Below are 22,325 nucleotides of genomic sequence, written 5' to 3'. Positions count from 1 at the left end.
TAAGAACAAATCTTCGAATTTTTCGAAACAATCATTTAAAAGTTGTAATTTACTCAAATTTTGAGAATATTGAAGATCTTTGGTTCGGTGAACGGGTATCAAAGGATTCGGCACTGTAATATGTGCAGCTTTCTTTTTGTTTATGCTTTCTCTTGAGTTGTTGTTGCTATTGCTATTTTTGGCTTTGAGTTTTTAGCCTTAAGCCAAATAAGTGTTTTAGCCGTCATGCAAGAGATAGAAGAAGGACACAGGCAGTGGGGCAACGGCAGGGGGAGCGGCAGGGTCTGTGCCTTGGGGTGGTGTGTACGGCGTTGTGCAGGGAAAGACATGGACTTTGGCGTCGACGTAAACGTTGTTGCAGCAGCCGGAAGTTGCCACGACAGCTGCAGGAAACTCTAACTCACTTACACAAACAGCCAAAGCGCACACCTTCACCTTATATGTGTGTGTGTGTGGGTCCGGGGTCGGGGGCGGGGGCCCAGGAGGAGTATCTATGTGTGCGTCTGGCCACGTTTGTGTCTGTGAATTGTTGAAAGTTAGCAATAGATTTTTAACGGAAGTTGCACATGTGCGCACGTGTTCTTCCCAAAAATGTTCTTCCCCACACAATTCATTCGTCTTCTTCTTCGTAGTCTTCTGGCCCATGCCCCTGCCCTCTGAGCTGAAATTTTCGGCTTAACTCTTGGCACGTTGTAATTAAGGCTTTCATGTGTGTGTGTGTGTGAGTGTGTGGAGGGGGGGCGTGGCACATCATCATCATTCAAGCGCAGCTAGATTAGACCAACCGATTATTGCCTCCCTAGTGCTTCTTCTTGGCCACCATGCCCCCGCCAGCCACCATCTGTAGCCTCTGCACTCCGGACCAAATGCCACCTTTTGCCCCTTTGCCCGTTGGCACATCTTCATCTTCTTGGAACCCCTAATTTCGCCTCAAATCCAGCGCGAGCCCCCTCTTCCCAGGCATTGCGTGTGCGCGTCTACTTAACGAGAATTTATATCTCGACTGCCGCTGACATATTTACCACTTTAACACTCCCTCCCAACTGCCGTAACCCGTAACCCCCCCGCCGCCATTGGGGGGCCAATTATGAGCCACGAATGAGAACATTTTTCGTGGCGTAACTATGGTTTTCTTTTTCGGATTTCCACTTCCACTTCCATTGCCATTACCATTCCCGAGGTCTGCCATTGTCAGTGCTCGGTGTAATTTAATGGAAAAATCGCTGAAGATCCTCCCAAGCAAGTCGGCGTGTAATGCATAATGAATGGGGGGCTAGATGCCATCTCTGCATTGCTCATACGCCTATTTGTCATTCGGTAAACGGAAGTCAGAAGACCCCTGCTTCTGGGCCCCTGGGAGCGGGAGGCGTGGCTGCCGGGTCTTGGATGTTGGCTGTTGGCTGTCTGCTGTCTGCTGCCTGCTGCCTGTGTCACGCATGGTTTGGCCAGGACGATGCTGCTCTGGCAGCGGCTCCGATTACCATTTGTGCCTCAATTACTTCATAAACCTGACAGCGACAGGTGCCACCTGGGGGCAGTCAAGGGCATCAGTAGCACTAGCAGGAGCAACGGCAGCAGCAGCACCAACAGCATCAGTAGCCGTTGACATCGTTCTTTCTCTTCTTCGGTCTATACCCTGTGATCGTAGAGTATAATATTAAGCATTTTCCACCGCAGCTTTTTGCACTTATGAATAGTGCCGATAGTGTCAATAATCGTAGCGATCCGACAATGTATTTACACAATCATTTCCCATATATTGTATGTAATCCTCTAAGCATTGGGTATCTTATAGTTGTATGGAACTTCGAGTACGAGCAGTGTATTTGAGATGTCCTGTCAGCATTGTTTGCCCCAAGAATTTATTATTATTTTGCATGTTTCTCCGCTGGGGAGCTTGCAACGGCAGCACCGAAAGGGGAAGGCTTCTAAGTATATACTTGCACAATGCGTTTTGCATTGGCAAATTGCTGCAGTGGCAGCGGGGATGTATCTGTAGGTGTCTCTACTGTATCTGTATCTGTGGCTGTGGACAGCCAGTTCATAAATAAATGCTCATTGTGCACATTTGAGTCGTGGATTAGGTGGTCAGGTGTCCCATGAAACCCTAAGAATTAGCTTGATGGATGAGTTTTAAGCATTGAAATTGTATCTAATACAATGCCTCAATACACCAGATAGAATTTGCTTGTATAATCTATACAATTATCGAAACCAAATCCATATTTTCCATATCTGCATATCCCTACGCCTTAACAAAAGAATTATTAAACATCCTCGATTGGAATCGTGAATGAACGAAAAATAGAGACACACACAGAGGGGAGAAGAGAATAAAAAAAAGGACAGTTGTGGAAGCTGTATCGAAATGGAATAAAAATATGTGCTACATCATAAATAAATGTTTATTGTGCTCAAACATTGATGCATGGAGGATGCGGTAATCGATTCGGCTGCCGGACTGGGGTCTGGGTTCGTCTTCCTCCCGATGCTGTTCCCTGGCACATAGTGACGGAAAATTAAGATTCAATTGTCTGCATTTGAAAGTTTTCAATGTTCATTATCAATGGAACAAACGTTTCAAGCTTTAATGATATCGCTCAACGTACCTATATTGTGTGTGTGTGTGGGTACAGTGATGACTGGCTCTGATGACAGAGCCATTGAGTCTTTAAAGTAGGGTCGAGTTGATAGCCTGGATTCTTTTGTGCTTGCATTGATCTAAAATTAAAATGTATAAGATAAAAATCTACTGAAGCCACCTTTACAGTGCAGTGAAACAAACAAAAACGTGTAGGATCGATGCCTAAACGTACAAGTATTTATTCTGTTTTTTAATATAAAGGCTTTTAAATTACATTTAGTTTAAAATAGTATAGTGTGATATAAAACTGGCCTTTTTATTGGTTATCCACTGTGCTTCGTGTATTGATGAACATGATTTGGCAGTCCGGCAACTCCGACTCCGGCTCTACGGTTGAGTCCGCATCAGACTCCGAATCTGAATCGAGTCTGAGACCCGTACCACCGGCTACGGAACGATGTAACGAGCAGGCGTTCGCTCATCAGGCGGGGATTAGGAGGGGCAGGGGTCAGATCGGGACAGGACTTTGTCGGGGACAGTCAGGGACAGGCCAAAACCAGCACAGAGCACATAGTACAGAGCGGTACTGGACAGTAGAGTTCCATGGATTTGTTGATGTTGTTGCGTTCGCTGCACATTTGTGCGCTTAATGGACTTCGTATGTCATTTTCAAATTGCAATAGACTTTGGACGGGGTCGAAGAAGGGCAAGAAAAAATGTCACACACAGACGGATAGACAGGCGGTCGGATGGATTGTGGAAGGCACCCAACATTTATCTATCCATTCATCTCTTTCGCCCACTCGTTCGCTGTCTCTCTTTCTCTCTTACACTTGCACTCTCACCGACACACACACACCCGCACCCAGACAGGGATAACTGTCAACAGCATGCGTGTATGGGTGGGTGGGCGTGCGAGAGAGTGTGAGAGCGAGCTTCAAATAGCGCTAAATGACCGCAAAGTGTTTTCATTATTTGTGGCTGCCAACAATTTATATCGTTCATTTAGGAATTTCTCTTTTTACACTCTCCATTTCTCCATTCCCCCCCATCGCTGTGTGTTGTGGGAGAAAAAAAGGGATGACAGCCAGTCGGAAGAAGCAGCAGTAGCAAAAACCAGAGAAAAAGACTAGCCCAACCATCGAAGATGAAACTTTTGATACCCTTGCATAGCACTTGTTTTTAATATAATATAGGCATTGGATTCGTAGGAAACTGAATATTAATATAACTCTATTTCGTCGTCGTCGCCTGAAAATTTATTTTGGCGGGTGTTGCGGCTGTGCCGGGGGCTTGCCCCTGGTATTATATACAAATATTAATGCTTTAATATTTCCGTTTTGTTCTGCTCAGTGAAAAAATCATCCGATTGATTTACATCAACTACAGATATTGTTTCTGCTCAAAAACTGAATACCCTCTGCTGCCGTATAGAAAGGAGTACCAAAAGGTTGGACCCAGCGAGAGGTCGGCATCGAGGGCCAACGACAGCCGGGCATTGGTATTGCTGTGGCCATGACTGTGGCCGTGGCTCTGTCACTCTCCCAGGCACCCCTCCATCCCGCCCCCCTCCCTCTGTGTGTGGCTGTGTACTGCTTGGACCGCATGTGCATGGCTTCATTATCGTTCACGTTGTCGTCGTCGTCATCAGCATTATCGTCTTCACTTACAGTAGCATTGAAACGGTCGTTAGTTGTACAAAAATGCCATCAGAATGGCTTTTATTAGATTTGCTCGGATCGCCTCGAGCAGCAATTTATGTACGGCAAAGGACTAGTTTGATAGTCAGGATAGTAGATTGGAGCGGGATTATGCTGCGATTGGCTCCTGACAGTCCGGGATTGACTAATTATGTCTAGATTCATCTTCGAATTAGGTGACAAAACAAAGAAGGTATTTAATATTCAAAATCTTATATTCCGAATTAGTTTGCGCTTAAAACGGAATGCGACCAAATTGTATGGTAATGAAACATCAAACGATTGGAGTTGTTCTTTTTGGGCTTTTGTTGGACTTTTGTTGTAAGTCCGTCAGTTGGTTTTGAATAACCCATTCTACAAATCAATCATTAAATATATAAATCAAATTACTCTCGAATATCTCAATCTCTTCTGTCCCAATTAATTGAAAATATATAATAGTGATTATGTAATGACTTAGTCCACAAAATCCCTCAAATTTGTTCCATAGTTAAGCAACAATAGCAATAATAATAGCTATGGTTCTTCAGAGCTTCCAGTTCCAGTTAACCAGCAATCGAATCGACATGTCAGCCTCAACCAAACACCCAAACACCCCAAACACCCCGAACACCCCAACCCCTATATCCCCCTCCCCCGCTGCAAATCGAAGCAAAAGTCCAGCAGCTGAAAGTTCTGGCTGTGCAGGACAGTTGGACAGTGTTTTGTGTGCAGTTTATAAATGCCGATGACGATGCGGTAAAGACAGGCAGGAGTGGAAGTAGGACTTCGATGGCAGTTGCAAGTGGGAGCTAAAAGGAAGGGTTTGGGAAAGTTGGGGAAGTTTGGGGGGGAAGGATTGGAGTTGGTAGCAAAGGGTGACGGAGGCTGAGGTTCCCGATAATGGTCATGGCGTTGACTGTGGCAGTGTTGGCGCTGGCTTTGTATGCTCCACTCCACTTGCTCACCCCCCCGTTCCGACCCCTCTTCTTATCTTCGCCACTCTCCACTCTCTCTCTGTACCTCGTTCTCCGTGTGGGTGCCTGTGTCCTGTGCGTCGATGCAAGGAATTTTAGTTGATAACGACAACATCAACCATAGTTGCTGTTTCACTGCTCTGTTCTGTTACCCTTGCACACGGTATGATGACTTGTACCGCTGTTTGTTTGAATAAGCAAGAACTTGTTAGCGATTCTATAAGGTGTATATGTTCTACATTAATCGATCTATCTTTCTCGCTATGAGCTTCTCTGGTGGCATGTCCTATTTTTATGCCGAATCTTTCAAGTATGTGCATTTCCTGCAACAAGTTGAAGTCCCGTGGAATGGAACATGATATCATATACCTTGGCAGAAGCATTTAATGGAAAATAAAGAAGAACTTTTAAGAAAAAAGTCAAGCAAACGTAAATTAAAGTTTCCTTAGATAACTCAGCCGAAAAGATACAGCTATTCTAAGAATGTAACTTCAAGGGTACCAATAGCCTCGGTTCTCGATGCTACGCTCTCCTTCCTTTCTTGTTGCTGTTGTGGTTGTTGTAGTTGATGATGGTGTAGTCGTTGTCGTAGTCGCTGTTGGTGTCGTTGTTGGTGTCGCTGGCATTGCTGCAATTGAGTGTTTGGTTTTGAATCGAAAGTGTCAATTTGGAAAATGTTTATTTTATGCGACATTTGGGCGTTGTTGCCACGCCCGCTGATAGCCGGGGATCTGGGATCCCCACATAAAACACACCCCTGCTTTACCAACCTGTGGGCTATTATCGGTTAACATTTCGCTTAAGTTTCCTTGGCTCTTGTGTGTGTTTCTCGTCGAGTTCTTTTTCCCCGTTTATTTGTTTGTTTCTCTGCGTTTAATGTGAGCCACTGATAAGCCGCGCGGCAATCGAAAACGCAATTGAAATGCAATTGCAATTGTCAGCAATTCAATTGAGACTTTATTGAGTCGTCTGTCTACCATCTACCATCTACCGTCCCCAAGCCACTGATCAAGGGCTTTGTTCCGACTCCGACTTCGGCTAGTCATAAATTTTGCGAAACTACAGAGCCAGCCATCGACAGTCGGTAGATAAAGTCAATGCGTAGCGGCTATAAGTTTATTCCACTCGATTGAATTGCAATTTCATTTACAAGTATATCTCCCATGCAGTGGTGTCTCCAGTTTCGTCGCCAGATCGTGGGGGAGTGCAGGTTGGGCTACACTTCAAATCCTGACAAGTTGCCAGCTTTACGGAGGGATTTCCAAGAATCATTTCATGTGGAACTATGCACCTATAGTTCCTTAGATTGTTGAATCTACTATCCACTAAGGGGGTTTCAGAACCTATGCGACTAATATCAACCGTTTTCAAGTATTTCGTGGCTGTGGATATAAGTTTCCCAACATTCGGTTATAGCTTTGGGACTTATGTTGCATTTTACAAGAGAAACTCTACTACCACTTAGCACTCTTCTTCTGCTCTCTTCCCACTCTTTATCCCACTGATGCGGTGAGGAGAGTCTGAGCCTAATCAGATAATTACATTAGCAACGCTAAAAAGTATGCTACATAAAATGTTGGCCCAGGCTCATTAAGGCAAGTAGAAGCAGAAGGAAGGGCAGAACTCTGTTTATCGCTCAAAGCTCGGTGCCAGCGGAGTGGTAAACAAATCTCAGGCCAAAAAGAAGGCATAAAACATTTATGCGAGCGGGATTTAAGCCGTGTCGAGGCTGTGTCGAGCTCTGCCTCCCTTGCCCTGCCTGGTTTTCTTATTGATGAAGCTATTTAAGCGCACAGGGGCAATTTATTATGCCACAAAACGGATGCAGGAGGCAGAAACAGCACCAGCAGGAGGCAGCATTATCTGCTGCAGTCACAATAATTGCTGGCAGCAAGTAAATCCAAGGGCTTCATTAGTATCGATTATGTGTTTAATGACCTGAGCGGGGCTTGGGGCACATAATGATTGTCGCCATAAATGTCAAAATACCGAATGGTACAAACATTTATTGAATAACTTTATTGATTTATATGAAATTTTCTTCTCTGCCAACAAATCGAATTATCAGGCAGTCAAAATATACAGACACACACACCTACCTATATCTGCTATGGATTTGAGTGTCTGCTTGTGTGGATGTGTCTGCATGCAATTTGGAAAACTTTTAGCAATGGCAGCAATAAAACAAATGATATTTTACAAAAGAAACTTTTCTCCAGGTTGTGTGCTGCTGTCTCCTTTTCCATTTTCCATATCTAAGCATATTATCTATATCTATAACTATACCTGTTTCTTTATCCACTCTCAAACTCAAGCGAAAGCTAAAGCTAAGCTCATTCTTATTCCGTTTCGGTTTATCTCACACCGGCTCTTTTTATTTGAGCCATCATCAAACTTTACACATTTATAGCAAGTGCAAATGGCAGCGAGATCCAACGGAGAAGGCGCGTTGAGCGAACCCGAAGCTAACTGGTATTTAGTCGGTCCTAACCAGGACCAAGGAGTTGAATGGAAGGGAAAGTAAAAGGATTAGGCAGCCTGGGGAAACAGGGTTTGGGAAGAGGCTTGAGCCTTTTACATTTCGAGGTAACAGCACAGCTTGCTCAGGGCTCAGTGATGGATTGCATACTTTATTCCCATAGTTTATCTTCTGACAATCAACCTTTGGCAGCAATCCGTTTATAATGTATTCTTACATACATAACTATTCATTTTGAGTATAAATTTATAGATCTCTCTTAAGATCGAATTGTATATGGAAAGAGCTTCACTTCAAGCCAAAGCTGATTACCAGTCTAGGCATGAAAATCTTAACAAATCAGTACAGGATTATTTGAAGCTTAAATTATAATTAGTTGAGCACACAAGAATAAGTAAAGTAAATAATGGAAACAATAGCATATTGAAAGGAAGACATAGCTGAAGCTCTCCGGATTCGATTGTTCTGAACATTTAAATTGGGCCAAGAAATGCAGTTAATAACAACTAAGGGCTAAGGCTTCCAGCTTCCAGCAAGAGCCCTTCCAGGGAAGCCTTGCTGTGCTTTCTGTGGAGCACTAGGCAATTTGTCGGCCTCTTGGCTTTTGGTCAGAATGGGTTTTCATGAATTTTTAAGTGAAATTTCATTTGTGAGCAAGTTGCTGGCCCAAGGAACGGTCGGGCCCAGGTCGAAGCCCAGGACCTAACCAGCACGCACACTCACAGGGTAACGGGGATCTGTGTGCAAAGTTTTTGGCTTCTAAACTTTGCGTAGAGTGTAGGTATCAGTGGCAGCAACTTGCAATTTGAAGTGGCTCAAAGCGACTCGACTCGGCTAGAGTCGTCGAGTGGCGTTTACGAAATTTGTTCACAAGTCGTCGTCCTGGTCCTCGTCTTGGCGCTGGTCCTTCCCCAGGACTCCCTACAACTAGTTGCAATTTGTTTGCAAAAGTTTTAACACCATTTAGTCGGTTTCATATGAAGACAATTAAGCGAACGATTAAATTTATATTATCAAGGGATAAAGTTGCCTCTCCTTCGACTTGCAGTCGTAGCACTATATGTATCTATGACTCTGTGAATCTGTGACTGTGTCGGTGCTGGTGCTGCTGTCTTTCACTATCTACATACACATCTTGGTCCGCTCAACTTTTTGGCCTTGTAAACATTCCCGTTTTTTGGGGGAACAGAACGGTAAAGGAACGATGGCAGAGACAAAGGCTCGCATACGGCACGGCACTGCACGACTTTCATATTCATATTCGCATTTAAACTTGCGTTATTTTTTCAAGGCCCACACCGTTCTGGCTTTGACTCTGGCCCCTGCCAACGCCCCAAAGCTCATTAAATACACATTAAAGTTTAATTATAAACATTTTGCTCTTGCACTTGCCAGCAAAATGGCCAAAAAGGACGAGGACGAGAACGAGAACGCTGCCGGAGCGAGGTAGTGGGCGGAAAGCACCAAAAAGTGGCAAAAAGCGCAAGCGAAAGTCAAAGCAATTTGCCCTCTTTGCACTCTCCCCGACATCAAGAATGGCATATGGACTGCATCTCCCAGGTAATTGTCTCGAAATGGGATTCAATCCCGCAAAATAGCAACTTATGCAGCGGAATGCATTGCAATCGACAGGATAAGATACAGATAGTATTGAAACTGCAAGAGACTAGTGGGGAAACGTTGGGAGCTGTCCGATAGAGGAGATCTTTTACTGAGGAAGAAAGTAGAATTATTGTTATGGAATGTTATAGAAAAAGGAACACCGAGTCTTGATTGCTGATTGATTATTCGACTTCCACGCGGAACCCTTCCGGAAGATAAAAGAGGTGCTCTGATGTAGGATACAGGCAAACCCCATCATCATCGGGATGTCCCACACAGATCGTAGCGCACAATATTTGTAATGGCCGCACTTTGCATGCGCCCTTCCTCCGCTCGGGTCCACTCCAAATGACTTTTATAAATGCCATGAATATATATGTTTATATATGTACGAGTATACATTTTTGTTGCCGGTTTTTCTTTTCTTTGTTTGTTGTTTTCTGGGTGGTGGTGGTGGGAAACATAATTTTTAACGCAGCACTTCCTTCAACCGAGGAGTGGAGTCGTGGATTGGTATTGCCTGGAGCCTGGATGAGGCAGAGGGTGCTCTTGGTGGCACGGAGCAGAGTCATTTTCACTGGGCCTTGCAGCGGCCATTTAACATTTCACATTTCACATTTCGCACTTTGCACTCGTGCAGCTAATTTCGCCTTAGCCCTACACACTGTCCCACAGTTTGCACGGAATTCTCTTCACCCCAAAAATAATGGAATGAAATGCTGAAGACCCCTTAAAGTTTTCTGGTTTAGGACCTCAGCGAAGTGCTAATAAGCCCGGCGCAGAGCCCAGAATGGCTTTAAACAAAAGACAGAACCCCAAAAGGGAATCGAATGAATGAAGTAGGATTGAAATCGAATGGAATTTCATTGGCAGAAGGAAGGACAATGCCTTCGATGCTTATCGGCATTTAATGCGGTGGCCTCCAATGCTCCACTCCACTGCCACTGCCACTGTCCCATCCACATCCACTATTTCGGTCCCCGCCAGACAGTGGGACACACAAATACAGAGCCCCAGAAAGGGATACACATTCAATATCGTTTTACTTATCGTTTGGCCATAAAAATTGCCAGCCCAGAAAATTGTTTAGTCCTCTTGGCATGTCTGGCACTTTGAGAGATTGGCCAGCAGCACACCGGGAGGGGGCTCTATCTATACGTAGTAGAGGGGCTAGTGGATTGGTTTGCAGTTGAAGCTGCCAGCCTTATCGCGCCCATGGTGGGGAGGGGGTTTCATTTTGGGGCTTGTCTAGTTTTATGGCGGCCAGGCGAAATGTTTCGATTTATTTGCGGCCAAATCTGCACATCGTCGTCGCTTTTCCATGATGATGATGATGATGATGTTGAATTAAAGTTGTGGCTAGAAGAGTTGCAACAAAAGGCAGAGGAGGGTGTTGGGAGTGAGGGGGTTTAAGCACCAGCCGAAGACGGATATTTTGGGGCCATTTTGTAATTTTAGTTTATTGCCGAACATTTGCAGCCATTGACAGCTCGACATTGAACTTGATCAACGCCAAATGGAGGATTGAAGGGTCAGACTGGAAGAAGGGGATGAATTGGTGTTAAAGGGGCACCGAGAACTAACCCTGACAACTGGCATTGACTTGACTGGCATTTCAAATGCAAAATGCTTCGCTCCGCAGCACAGTCGGCAAAACATGACAAAATCGAATCGAATGGAAACTGAGGCTCAGATAGAACGTCTCTCCGATACTCTTTCTGTCCATGATCTGCTGTTTCATTTTGATTGGTAAATTTCTCTCTGAATAATTAAAGTTCCCTGACGAAAAGTCGCTGAAAATGTGAACAAATCAAGTCCAAAATAAGCAATAATAAGGGCTAACCAATACCCTAAGCTTGCGATCTGGTTTGCAAGGCCGCAAATGTATCCTATCCATAATCATAATCACTTCAAATCTCGGTTGAGGGGTTTTAATCGGTTCCCATCTCGTGTCGGGACTCGTTTCTAGTAAAAATTCACATCGATTCGATTCTTGTTTTGAATAAAAAATTTAATGAAACCATTCTTAAAGTTTGGTGATTGTGGACAGGCTCCAGTGAACCTCATTGATCTGTTATCCCTCCGAGAAAAGATAAATCGCATTCCGATATTCCCCATTTCGCACCTTGAGGGGTATGTATTCAACAAACTTCCGGCTTCCGGTTTCCGTTCCCATTCAAATTCCATTTCCACTTCCACTTCCGCTTCTGTTCCTGCTGCGGTTGTCACTGACAGCGGTTGGCTGGCAATTAAAAACTTTGCAAATTTTGTTGCCTTCAGCTGTTTGTTTTTGCTCTGTCGCTTTTTTTTTCATTCGTATTTTCACATGAAATGGCTTCTACGGGCATTTTAATGGGGCCATGTTTGGGGGGCATTTTCGGGGGTCATTTCAATCAGACTCGCTGTAATTCGCATGCAAATTGCAAAACTTAAATTAAATGTCGCCAAATAAACAAAAACGGACCTACAGCAAGTAAGGAATGTCAAATGTAACTTTATATACCCTTCAAAATACGTTGTTTATTGTCAAAAGAATGGTCTTAAGATCGATTGTTCATATGAAATTTCATTCCAGTATTCTATATTTTTTGTAGTTCGCCCTAACTATATCTGAGGGAACTAGCTTGAAAAGCATAAACAGAAGCGCAAGTCCCAAAATGGATTCAGGTTGGGATACCTACGTTGCAGGGTATGTTCTGGGTACGGTACAGTCATGAAAAGGCAACAAGAGAGACGAAACACCAGCGGAAGACAAATACAACTCTGCCGAGGGCCGTTTGGCAGCAGTCAGCTTTTGTCAGGCGGCATAATAAAATAATTAATTGCTCGCAGGCCACGGACATCTGTGCGGACAACGGACAGCGGACAGAGGACAACGGATAGCGGATAGTGGATAACGGACAGTGGACAGCGGACATCGCCCGGGGTCCAGCGGCAAGCCAATTAAATGGGCTGCACTTGATTATTAAGTGATTTATGCTGAGCACCTGGCTTAGCACGGAACCACCCGCATCCCCAGCCGGCCCCCGGTCCTGCACTTTGTCCTCTTCCCTGCAGCTCAATTTGTAATTTGTGCTAATGAGTGCCTTAATTTAACGCCTGATTAACGCTGCGGCCAGCATGGGGGGATGGATCAGGCTGAGACCCAGCCCCTGGTTCAAAGTCAAAAGGTCAGTTCTCTGGGGGTATATGGTTTGGGGTTTTCTGACTTACAAGGAGCTTTACATCCTCCTCCTGTCTGTCTGTCTGTTTGTCTGTGTGCCTGCATGTCTCCTCTCATCCACCATCACATTTGTATCATTTTGGGGCTTAATTATGATTAATTGTTATTGTGTGGCCTGTGTTCCCTTTTCAATGGCTGTTCAATGCTTTCCGCGCAGGCAAATCGCCTCTGTGCAGTACAGTAATGAAATGAATCATGGCAGGAGAATAGACTTACAAAGTGGAGATTAATGTTAAACATTCAGGCCAAGATGAAGAGTTGGAGGCACTATGAAATCATTAGATACGTATAAGTTTATATGTAGATATCAAGATATGTACATAAAAAATAGCTGGGTGTACACTTGGCTGATTCGTATGAGGCTCAAATTGTTTTCTTTCATTTTTAGTCTCAAGAGATCTGACTATGATAGTTTTGTAAAGTCTAGCCGTTTTATTCAAACGAAATAAACGAAATTCATACTAAAACAATTCTCAATAAGAAGGCCTTTCAACTCAGATCGATTCGAGATTCGGGCTGTCAAGTTCTGGCTTTGGGGCTCAGCCAGAAATGTTTCAGTTACGTCGAGTAGTTCTCCGAGAGAACACATAGTATACAAATTTTGTGTGTGTAGAACAAAAAAGTAAGAAATTTGGTTATTGAATAAAAAAAGAGAAAATAAACTTCAAAATTAAACGAAAAATAATTTGGAAATATTATTCTTCTCCGTATAGACCGATTGGATTAGACGCCGCGCTGCAACGAGGTTGGGTGTGTAATACGGTCAGGTGGAAGGTTTAACTAGACGTCCCGCAGAGCCCTCGCATGTGACCTCCACTTCACAACCACCAGCGAAGATATCCCGGCCATCAATTTGCCAAAAGTGCTCAAAGCCAACGCTTCGGGAGTTCTTTGAAGTGAGATCTCTGCCCCTCTCAGTGATCTTCTTGCCACACCAAGTGCAATGCGGGTCGCCTCAGACGCTTTACGCCTGCGTTGTAGCATCTTAAAATTTTAGTGAATCTTTTACATAGACTTTATACGGTAAGTGAATCATTCTCAACGTAATTTGAGGGATTTGGTCTCTCTTTCTGATTTTAAAGATCTTGACTGAGAACCATTACTGTCATTTGCAGGATAGAATCGATGCGGACTCGGAAATGTACTTGGACCATTCTTTGACGCTGATTTGAATTTCTGATGTGGAGTAGGCCAACTAGAACTCTACCTCTATGGTGGTGCGGAAAAGTGTTTATTACACTTCCAAGCATAACCATATAAATAAATAGATTGTTGTCTACCAAAAAATCTATTAACATGTCTGAAATACACTAGACGGCACAGGAAGGATGGTCTTATCCGCGCAAAAGAAGGAGACGACGACCCGTAGGAAGCTGTACCAATATACAATAATTAACTACACTATTCTAAGTGCAGAATAGCTGCGTTGCATCCATCCGCTCTCCTATTTTGGCGGTTACGAGTCAGATAGGTGCTACGTTAAAATAGACAGATAATGTCTTAGTTGAGGGACATCTCGACTCGACTTTTGATGGTTTCGAATGTCGTCTCTGCGTTTAAGGTAAAGAAACCTACCAAAGAAATCATCGATGACATCAAAAGTCACTTGAAAAATGAAAGTGAATGAGAGAAAAATCGACAGAAGGAGAAAGTAAACGTAAATGAAATCATAAAGAAAAGCAAAGTGAGTGTTGAAAGGCCAAGAGGAAGGTAAAAAATAATCAACAACAACCTTGAAAGTGGTGAGGGAAACCAGAAGAAGGTGGGCCAGAAAATTAGTCAAAGGCGATGCAAAAGGAACAAGAAAATCGGGTGCAGGAGAAAAGCCAATGAACTAATTCAGTTTTAAATAATCAAACATTCTCAACGTAGGGTACACAGAAAGGTAGAGGTATAGGGGGAGAGAGATGCAGACGAGAATACACCCACTCAGATTCTCAGATGCTCAGATACTCAGATAGTCACATGAGAGCCATATCAAAGTGCACTCAAATAGATACATTAGTCGTCACTTCATAATGACATTGATGGCTCCGTTAACAGGCACAAAAGAGGGAAATTCACGGAAAAGTTTGCCAGCCTCTCCTTCTGCCCTTGAAGCTTATTTTCTGGGTCTGGGTCTGGGTCTGGGTCTGGGTCTGGGTCCTTCTTCTTGCCTGTTGGTTAGCAAAGATTGGCAGGACTGACAGGGCAGGCCAGCGCCGGAAAGGACAGAGCAGAGTGGAGCGGAGCAGGGGAACAAAAACTTTGGCTAGTTACTTTTACAGTTATTATTGAAAGCTGCAAAAACTTTGGCTTATTTCATTACGCCAAAACTTTTCATTACGCAGAGGGAGGCTGAGAGGCGGCGAGAGTGGGCGAGGCGAAGGCACAGCATGTGCGTGGGAATGCTATAATGGTAACACAGATCCATTCCATGCCTCACCATCTCTCTAGCCCTCGCTCTCGCTCTCTCTCTCTCCCGCTTATCAATGCGAAAGTTTTTGCAAAAGTAACCAAAAACAGTGAGAGGCAAACTTGATCCTAACTAGACGACATATCATGTGACCCTTCAAACAAAAAGTGCCAAAGTCAAAGCCATTTGAAACGTCAAGCAAATTGAATTGAAAGAGAGAGTGTAGTGTAGAGGACTCCAGATACCAGAGCCCATATCCCAGATCCCTGCTCCGTAATAGCCCTGATAATTGTCCCTGGGCTATGGTTGGGATAGCGGCTGAAGGAGTGGTGGGCGAGCCAGAGCCCCGTCCAATTGAATTGCGTTTGACGTGTGAGGCTTTTAAGGTTTTTTATTACATTTATGAACACACAAAGCCAAGGAAAGGCAACATTATTGGGCCAGGTCTGAACGGCTCGCCGTTGAGTGCTTGAGTGCCTGGTTCTCCCCGTCTATGCGATATCCGATATGAAAATTGATTTGTTTGATTAATGTCCCATTGTCCCCTGTCCACTGTCCCCAGTCTCCTGACCACTGTCCATTGTCCATTGCCCATTGTGTATTGTCCTTATCCCTGACGAGGACATGTAACCGAGGCCTTATTAATTGCCATCTAATTGCTCACGGTCACGCAAATCTCCAACAAAACCAAAACCAACAGCAAAAAAAGACAAAAAATTCTAGAAAAAGGAAGCATTTTTGCTGCTCTAATTGAAAAAGTCGTCGTACAAAAGTTATTTATATATGTATGTCCAACATATACATACATATAGACGTACCAGCGCTATATATATCCCCAGTAAAAATGCAAATTAATTTGCACCACAAACTTCATCAAACTAGGGTTTAAAAAAAAGGAACAGGGGTGGAGAGAGAGCGAGAGAGTGAGAGTGAGAGAGTGTGAAAAAGATGGAGAAAACAAACATTTTCACACCATAACCAAATTAAAAGTTCTGCCAACTAAAAAACAATTTGTAAGCCAAAGTTGCAGTTGCAGTCAACTGCCAGCAGGGAGAGAGAGAAAGAGAGATAGACATAGGGATAGGGATGGGGGCCGGGCAGGAGCAGGGGCAGCAGCAGGGGCAGGGGTTGGGGCAGGAGCAGCAAGAGATGGAGCTACTGCTGTTGCATTCCGCTTCTGGCCCCGCGGGGCACTTTGTGTTGTTGCTTATCTAATCAGCGCAGTTGGCGCCACATTTCAAAGCTCTGGGGGCCAAATGCAATTTCTCCCCCAACTCAAATACATTTTCCATTCGCGCATCCCTCCCCTCTTTTGTATTTCGCATTTTATGTTTCACCATTTTGCACACATTTTTTTCACACCCACCGCCGCCGTTGCCCACTGTTGTTGCCGAGAAAATGAAATCAGTAGAAAAGCCAATTGCATTTTCATATGGCAATCTATAGGCAGCAGCCGTCAAAAGGCCAAAGAAAGGAATCAAATTTTATTGAAAGCAAAAGGCAGAATCAAAAGGCAGAATCAAAAGGCAGAAGCCAGAATGGAACATGAATGAATGAGAGTGCTGCTAAAAGAGGGAAAGTTAAACATTTTCTTGAAAAAAAAGAAAAACGCGTTGAAGAGAGAGAGAGAGGGAGAGGCCGCGCGAGGCCACGATTTCGTGAGGTAATCTCATGTCTCTAATAAACGCGAATATGCTCATTCCTTCTAGAATGAATAATATGAAATAATTGGTAATGCATTGTTTTATTATTTTTTCATGAGAGCTTGGCTCGTGTGCATTTATTGAATATGCATTTTATTTCATTGAAGTTGGCGACAGCACTACTTTCTGGACAATTCTTCTAGTGTGTTGGTGTAGTTCTTGGTGTTGGTGTAGTTCTTTGTGTTGGTGTAGTTCTTTGTGTTGGTGTAGTTCTTGGTGTTGGTGTAGTTCTTGGTGTTGGTGTAGTTCTTGGTGTTGGTGTAGTTCTTGGTGTTGGTGTAGTTCTTGGTGCTGGTGTAATTCTTGGTGTTGGTGTTTTCTGTGCTGCTGGCGATTGAGTTTGTGTAGTAGTGTGAGAAATGCTGAATCCGAGGTCCAGTCCATAGAGTCGTTAGAATTCATCCTCGGAAAATGGACCAGAGGCCCAGGAAGGTGGATAAGAACGCTGAGTAGGAGAGTTGCCTAGAAAGAACGCAGTCTGAACGGAAAGTGCATCGGCTTCTCCGCTGTTGAACGTGGATTCAACGAAGTACCCCTCCGAACGTTGATCAAGCTCTTCGTATTCACTGTTGTATTCTGAATATGTCCCAATGTCCTGCTCCTCCACGATGGGGCAGTAGCGAGACATCAGGATCGGACCCGAGTCCACATTGCGTGCCTTGTGGCGCCGGCTGCGACCCTTCTTCTTGCGCTTCAACCTCTTGCTTTTGATCGAAAGAGGACGGTTCTTAGCACGGCGCCTGCCGGTGGGCATGCGGTTCTGCCCAGAATCTTTTTCGGTGTCTTCGATAGCCAAACAAAGCGGATGAAAGTCGATAGGGGGTCTGGGGCTCGACATGTGGTCCATTTTGTACACCTTGACCATCATGCTGGCCTCGTAGTAGTCGTCGTCGTAGCCTACGGCTCCCTCGCAGGGTGGCTCGATGCCGGCTGCTCGGTCCCGCGCCGCATTCGTAATAGCTTCGATCTCCTCCTTGACGTCGTCGAAGATTCGTTTCCCGCTGGTGAACGCAACGGGCATCAAATCTTGGAAAGGGCTGCAGTGCACCCTCGGGCGCGGTGGCTGAATGTACTCCGGATAGGGACATTTATTAAGCTCCCGCATGATTTCATAGGCCCTCTCCTTCGAGGACTTTGCCCCCTCGGGCAGCTTCCATTCGCCATACTTATGGTCGTCGTTGTTCACCTCCACATAGGGTTGGGGATTCTCCTCCTTTTCAAAATGTATTTGGGAAAAGGTCTGAATAAGCTCGGTCATCTCCTCGACAGTTATTAGCGCCATTTCGCGTGGCGGTGGGATACGCGGAAAGCGGCTTTTTATTGACTTAGCACGTCCCATTATGTTTTGACTCACTAAATTTAGTTTTAGAAATAATTGAACTTTTCAGTTTGACTTTGGATTTCTGCTGTGTCACGGCTAGCTGTATCAAAAACCGAATGACTTTGACTTTTTATAGTTCCAATCACAGCTCATCAAAATGAAGTATTTGCTGACGTGTGCTGGAACTAGTTCTGGAGCCATAATTAAGTTTTGCTGTCTGTGTTGGAAAACATCATTTTGTCGCAAGTGGTTCTTTAATTATTCGACTGACAGCCGGGATACGTGTTCAGAGACGGCTGCGAACACTTATTTTGTGTGTTTGTCAACCATGCAATCTCTCGTAGCAAATTTAACACAGTCCTAGGTTCTACAAGTATTAGTAGTGTCTAATATCATGTCGTACAGTAATTTGATAGGACCATATTCAATCTACAGCGCAGGTGCAACCCGGTGTGGAGCAGCTGAACCACGAAAACCAAACATATTATATATTTAAATTGCATCAAAAGTGTATATATTTTCATCATATTTAATTTTATATTAAATCTCGGGGACCTTTGCTCTACTGCAGAAGACTCTAAAAGTTTTTTCGTCCTAGCACAGACTTCCATTTGCCATTTGCTTTCCAACCATGCCACGCTATCATTTCGGTGGGGCATTATTACACAGCCCATTTAAATCCATAAAACCCTAATAATTGTCTGTGCCATAATGTTTATGTGTATTGTTGTTGGCGTCTCTGTTGTTTCCCCTACTAATTGTTCAATGATAAGAAAGCAAAGGATGGAGGATAGGGGGAAGTGTTTGGGTCGGGTTAAACCCTTTTTTGCGGGCTTTAACCGTTTTCTCCTCCCCGTTGAACGTCGTTTACATGACACTTGAGGCTTAACCCTAGGGAAAGCTGGCAAAATGTGTTAAACCATTAAATGAAATTGAAATTCTTGCCGAGTTTACTTGATTATACTGTCACCAATAATTAAATGTCGCAACAAGTTGCCACCCCACCCGGCACCCGGCACCCGGTACTCGGCACTCGGCACCCAGCAGCCACCAGCGACAACCCACCCTCCACACAGGCAACTAGCACCTACAGCCAAGGACGCGGCATGAAGAATGAAGGATGCAGAACGAAGGACAATGCCACTGGGTAATGGGGACTCTCGCAAACGGTTTAAACCGGTCTGCCAGCCCGCTGGCGCGTGATAAATTGTACTCATTAAAATATTTTAATTTACTTGCCAAAGCGCGACCCACAAATGCCGCGACAGCCCCAAAAATGGGGGGCAGGGCGGCAGCCACGGTTAAATGTAACATTAAATTAATGCTCGACACATTTTGGGGCAGACGATGGCGGATGGCAGTGTAAAAAGTTATTTTCGCTGGATGTTTTGTTATGTTTTATTTTCGACATAATTGGTTATATTAAGGGGAGTTTGTCAGCCGACACCGCCGGTTTTACCAACTTGAGCACCGCAGAGTCTACTCCTCCGTGAATCGTGCATCGTGTGGTGGGAACATGTGCTATGTTAGCGACCCGGAGATGTCATCCAGCCAATTATACACATGTGTCAATAAGCATCGATACTGGACGGTATCGATTCATATCTGCTGTTTTTACGAGTAGACATAGTATTCGTACATAGATTGACAGACACATATGTACTCTTTGGCTGGCTATATAAACCTATATGACCTTTGGATGAGCTAATGGTAATCGATCTGATGGCTGGTATCGATAATGGTGTACTTTATTATATATTTTATATAACCATATGTATCGTATCCCTGATAATATGCATGTCTGCCAGTTGATCACTTAATGTTATTGATTATACGAGTGCCGGGCATAATATTTATACACTGTTAATATTCCATATAAAAAGAACCACACATGTAGATACATTTTATCCATTTTGTATGCGTAATTCAACCTCGTTTACTGAAAACTTGATGTGGCATCAATTACGATCCGATTGCCGCTCGGGGATTCCCCGTGCCGGATGAGGGAAGCTGCTGTTGCAGTTCTGGAATGAACGGATAATCAGAATTGTGTAAATTACCCGAAAATGTCATCAAGTCAATTTGCAAAATGAGAAAAGTAATCAGTAAGAGAAACACTGAGAAGTGGTTTGGGTAGGGGAGGGAGAGGGCGTGGGCATGGGCGAGGGCGACGGCGACGAACAAACACACAAATGCAAAAAGTACTTAAAATTGTAATCACTTCACAGCAAATCCTCTTCCACACGGGTCTTTCTATCTGGCCTTCTTCTCTTTTACGATATCCTCTTACCACTCTGTCACTCAGCATATCTCTTTCTCTGTCTCTCTCTCTCTGTCTCTTTCTAGCGCACACACACACACATATCCAGCAACAATATAAATTATATTTTGAGGGTAAATAAAACACTTAACGCCCTTTTAGCGGTTGACACCCTACCTCCCCCTCTGAATCCACCATGATTCCTCCCAAAATCACCCACGGTACCACCCCCCCTACCCCTCACCTAATCCCCGCGGAAAGCAGAGCCACGATATGCTCTGTTAACGGCGCGTTCTCGGGAAGGACCGACCCGACTCCCCCCCCTATCCCAGTCGAGTAAACACATTGTCGCAGCGGGCGTCCTTTGAGCCATCATTACCAAAATGGCAGGCGGGCAGACGGCAGAAGAACAGCGGAAGGCAGGGCGGAGCTAAGGGCGAGGGCGAGGGCGAGGAAAACGAAGACTGAGACAGAGACTAAGACTAAACAAATTTGCCCCGCTGATGTCTTCGTCAGCTTTACTTTTTCTCATAACTGTCAGTTGACAGCTTCAGAGTTGCTTTTTCCATCCAGCCAGAGCTGTCCTCCGTTTCCGCCTCGTCCTGGCGTTGACGAAAAAACTTTGCCGCTTTGTCGACGTTAGCTGTTGTCATACCCAGTACCAAGTCGCCTAATGGAAGGGTATACTGTGCTCGAGTAAGTTTTCTGACCGCCCCGATCTGTAAGAGGATTTCTACAAAGAAAATATTTATCGACTTAAAGGTTTTAGCCATTCATACATATTGAAATCCTTTCTTGATATTGAGCACTATAAATCGTAATTGTTTAATTCAGAAATGTATCCGCTTCGGCTTTTAGAAATCTTCCTATGATAAGCAGGGACATGGCAGGGGTATGGCAGGGGTATTCCATATTCGAAACAACGACTGGGGATTTTTTGCCATACTCTTCACTCATCATCCAGCCCACCAGCCACCCTTTTGTTTGGGTTTGTTGCTTTGGCTTTTTGGTTTTGGGCTGCGCGATTTGACATTAACCTGTCAGCGCTGTGCCTCCAACTGCCGCTCGGTGGCGTCTTGCATTTTATTTATGGGCGTGTGTCGCAGCCGCCTACATTTCTGATGCCTCGGCGTCTGACTCAAGCACATAGACACAGACAAATCGACAGACTGATGTACTGACAAACAGAGTAAATGAAAGTTTTTGCCCAACTCGTTTTTTGGTGTGACAATGGAGTGCGATAAGGCTGTAAAGGTTTCAACACGAAAGTGTTGCTATCGGTGGGTGCTATCGGACATTGGGGCATACGGAATATCCCTTGGGCTTTCAATGGATACACGCATTCGAATGGATCATCTGTTCATCAAATTGTTGCAATACATCCTGAATTGGAGAAGCTCTAAATAGTATGATAGGAACTGGTTTCTATCATGGTTTGCAGATCCAAGTCTATTGTGCTTTGACAACTCATTCCTGGCCGCTGGCTTTCGCTAATAGAAGAGGCACCTTTCACTGGCACCTGCACATAGATATTAATTATAGATTTTTGATGGGCTAGGTAAGCACTGGCGTGCTTTGATCCGTTGGGGCCTTGTCGCGCTCAAGAGTATGCTTAGAATTTCGGCATTTAATTTGTGCACCCATGTACCAAGTGGTCCCGCAAACGCACGAACACCATAGGACAATCGGGTACATTTTAAGAGCAAGAGACAGAGAGAGATAGAGAGAGAGAGATAGAGAGAAAGGGGGAGGGGAAATTCTGGCTGCCACAGAAGACCGCAAACACACACGCACACATGGGCACAGGGGCACGCTTATTTGCTGGCTTTGTTCCTCAGCAGCTGCATACCAAGGCGAGTGTCCTGGCAATGTAATTAGTTGCTCGAGGTGCTTTAATTAAAATGTATATCCTTATTGTCCTCCAAGCAGCCCAGCACCCAGCACCCAGTACTCTGCCCAGCCCCATCGTAATTGTTCGTGTCACAATTAATTTTGTCAAATGGACCGACGCACCAACCGCAGCCCCGGCCACGCCTCAACAATTCAGCCTGGAAGCTACATGGATTTCGATCTATAGCTAAGGACTCGCAGGGCTCGCTCCT

The 22,325-nt window shown here is 44.5% G+C and overlaps 1 long non-coding RNA gene across 1 annotated transcript; it reads left to right on the top strand.

Annotated features, from left to right (window-relative positions):
• Positions 1 to 13,013: 13,013 nt before the first annotated feature.
• Positions 13,014 to 13,835, top strand: LOC26532071 (uncharacterized). The gene is made up of 3 exons (XR_001452960.2): positions 13,014 to 13,166; positions 13,258 to 13,567; positions 13,660 to 13,835. It is a non-coding gene; the product is annotated as an uncharacterized lncRNA (long non-coding RNA).
• Positions 13,836 to 22,325: the final 8,490 nt, after the last annotated feature.

This window comes from Drosophila pseudoobscura, chromosome X (genome assembly GCF_009870125.1).
Source record: "Drosophila pseudoobscura strain MV-25-SWS-2005 chromosome X, UCI_Dpse_MV25, whole genome shotgun sequence".
In the NCBI taxonomy this organism is placed as follows: domain Eukaryota; kingdom Metazoa; phylum Arthropoda; class Insecta; order Diptera; family Drosophilidae; genus Drosophila; species Drosophila pseudoobscura.
Note: the sequence above shows the minus strand (reverse complement) of the source record. Positions and strands in the feature narration are given on the sequence as shown.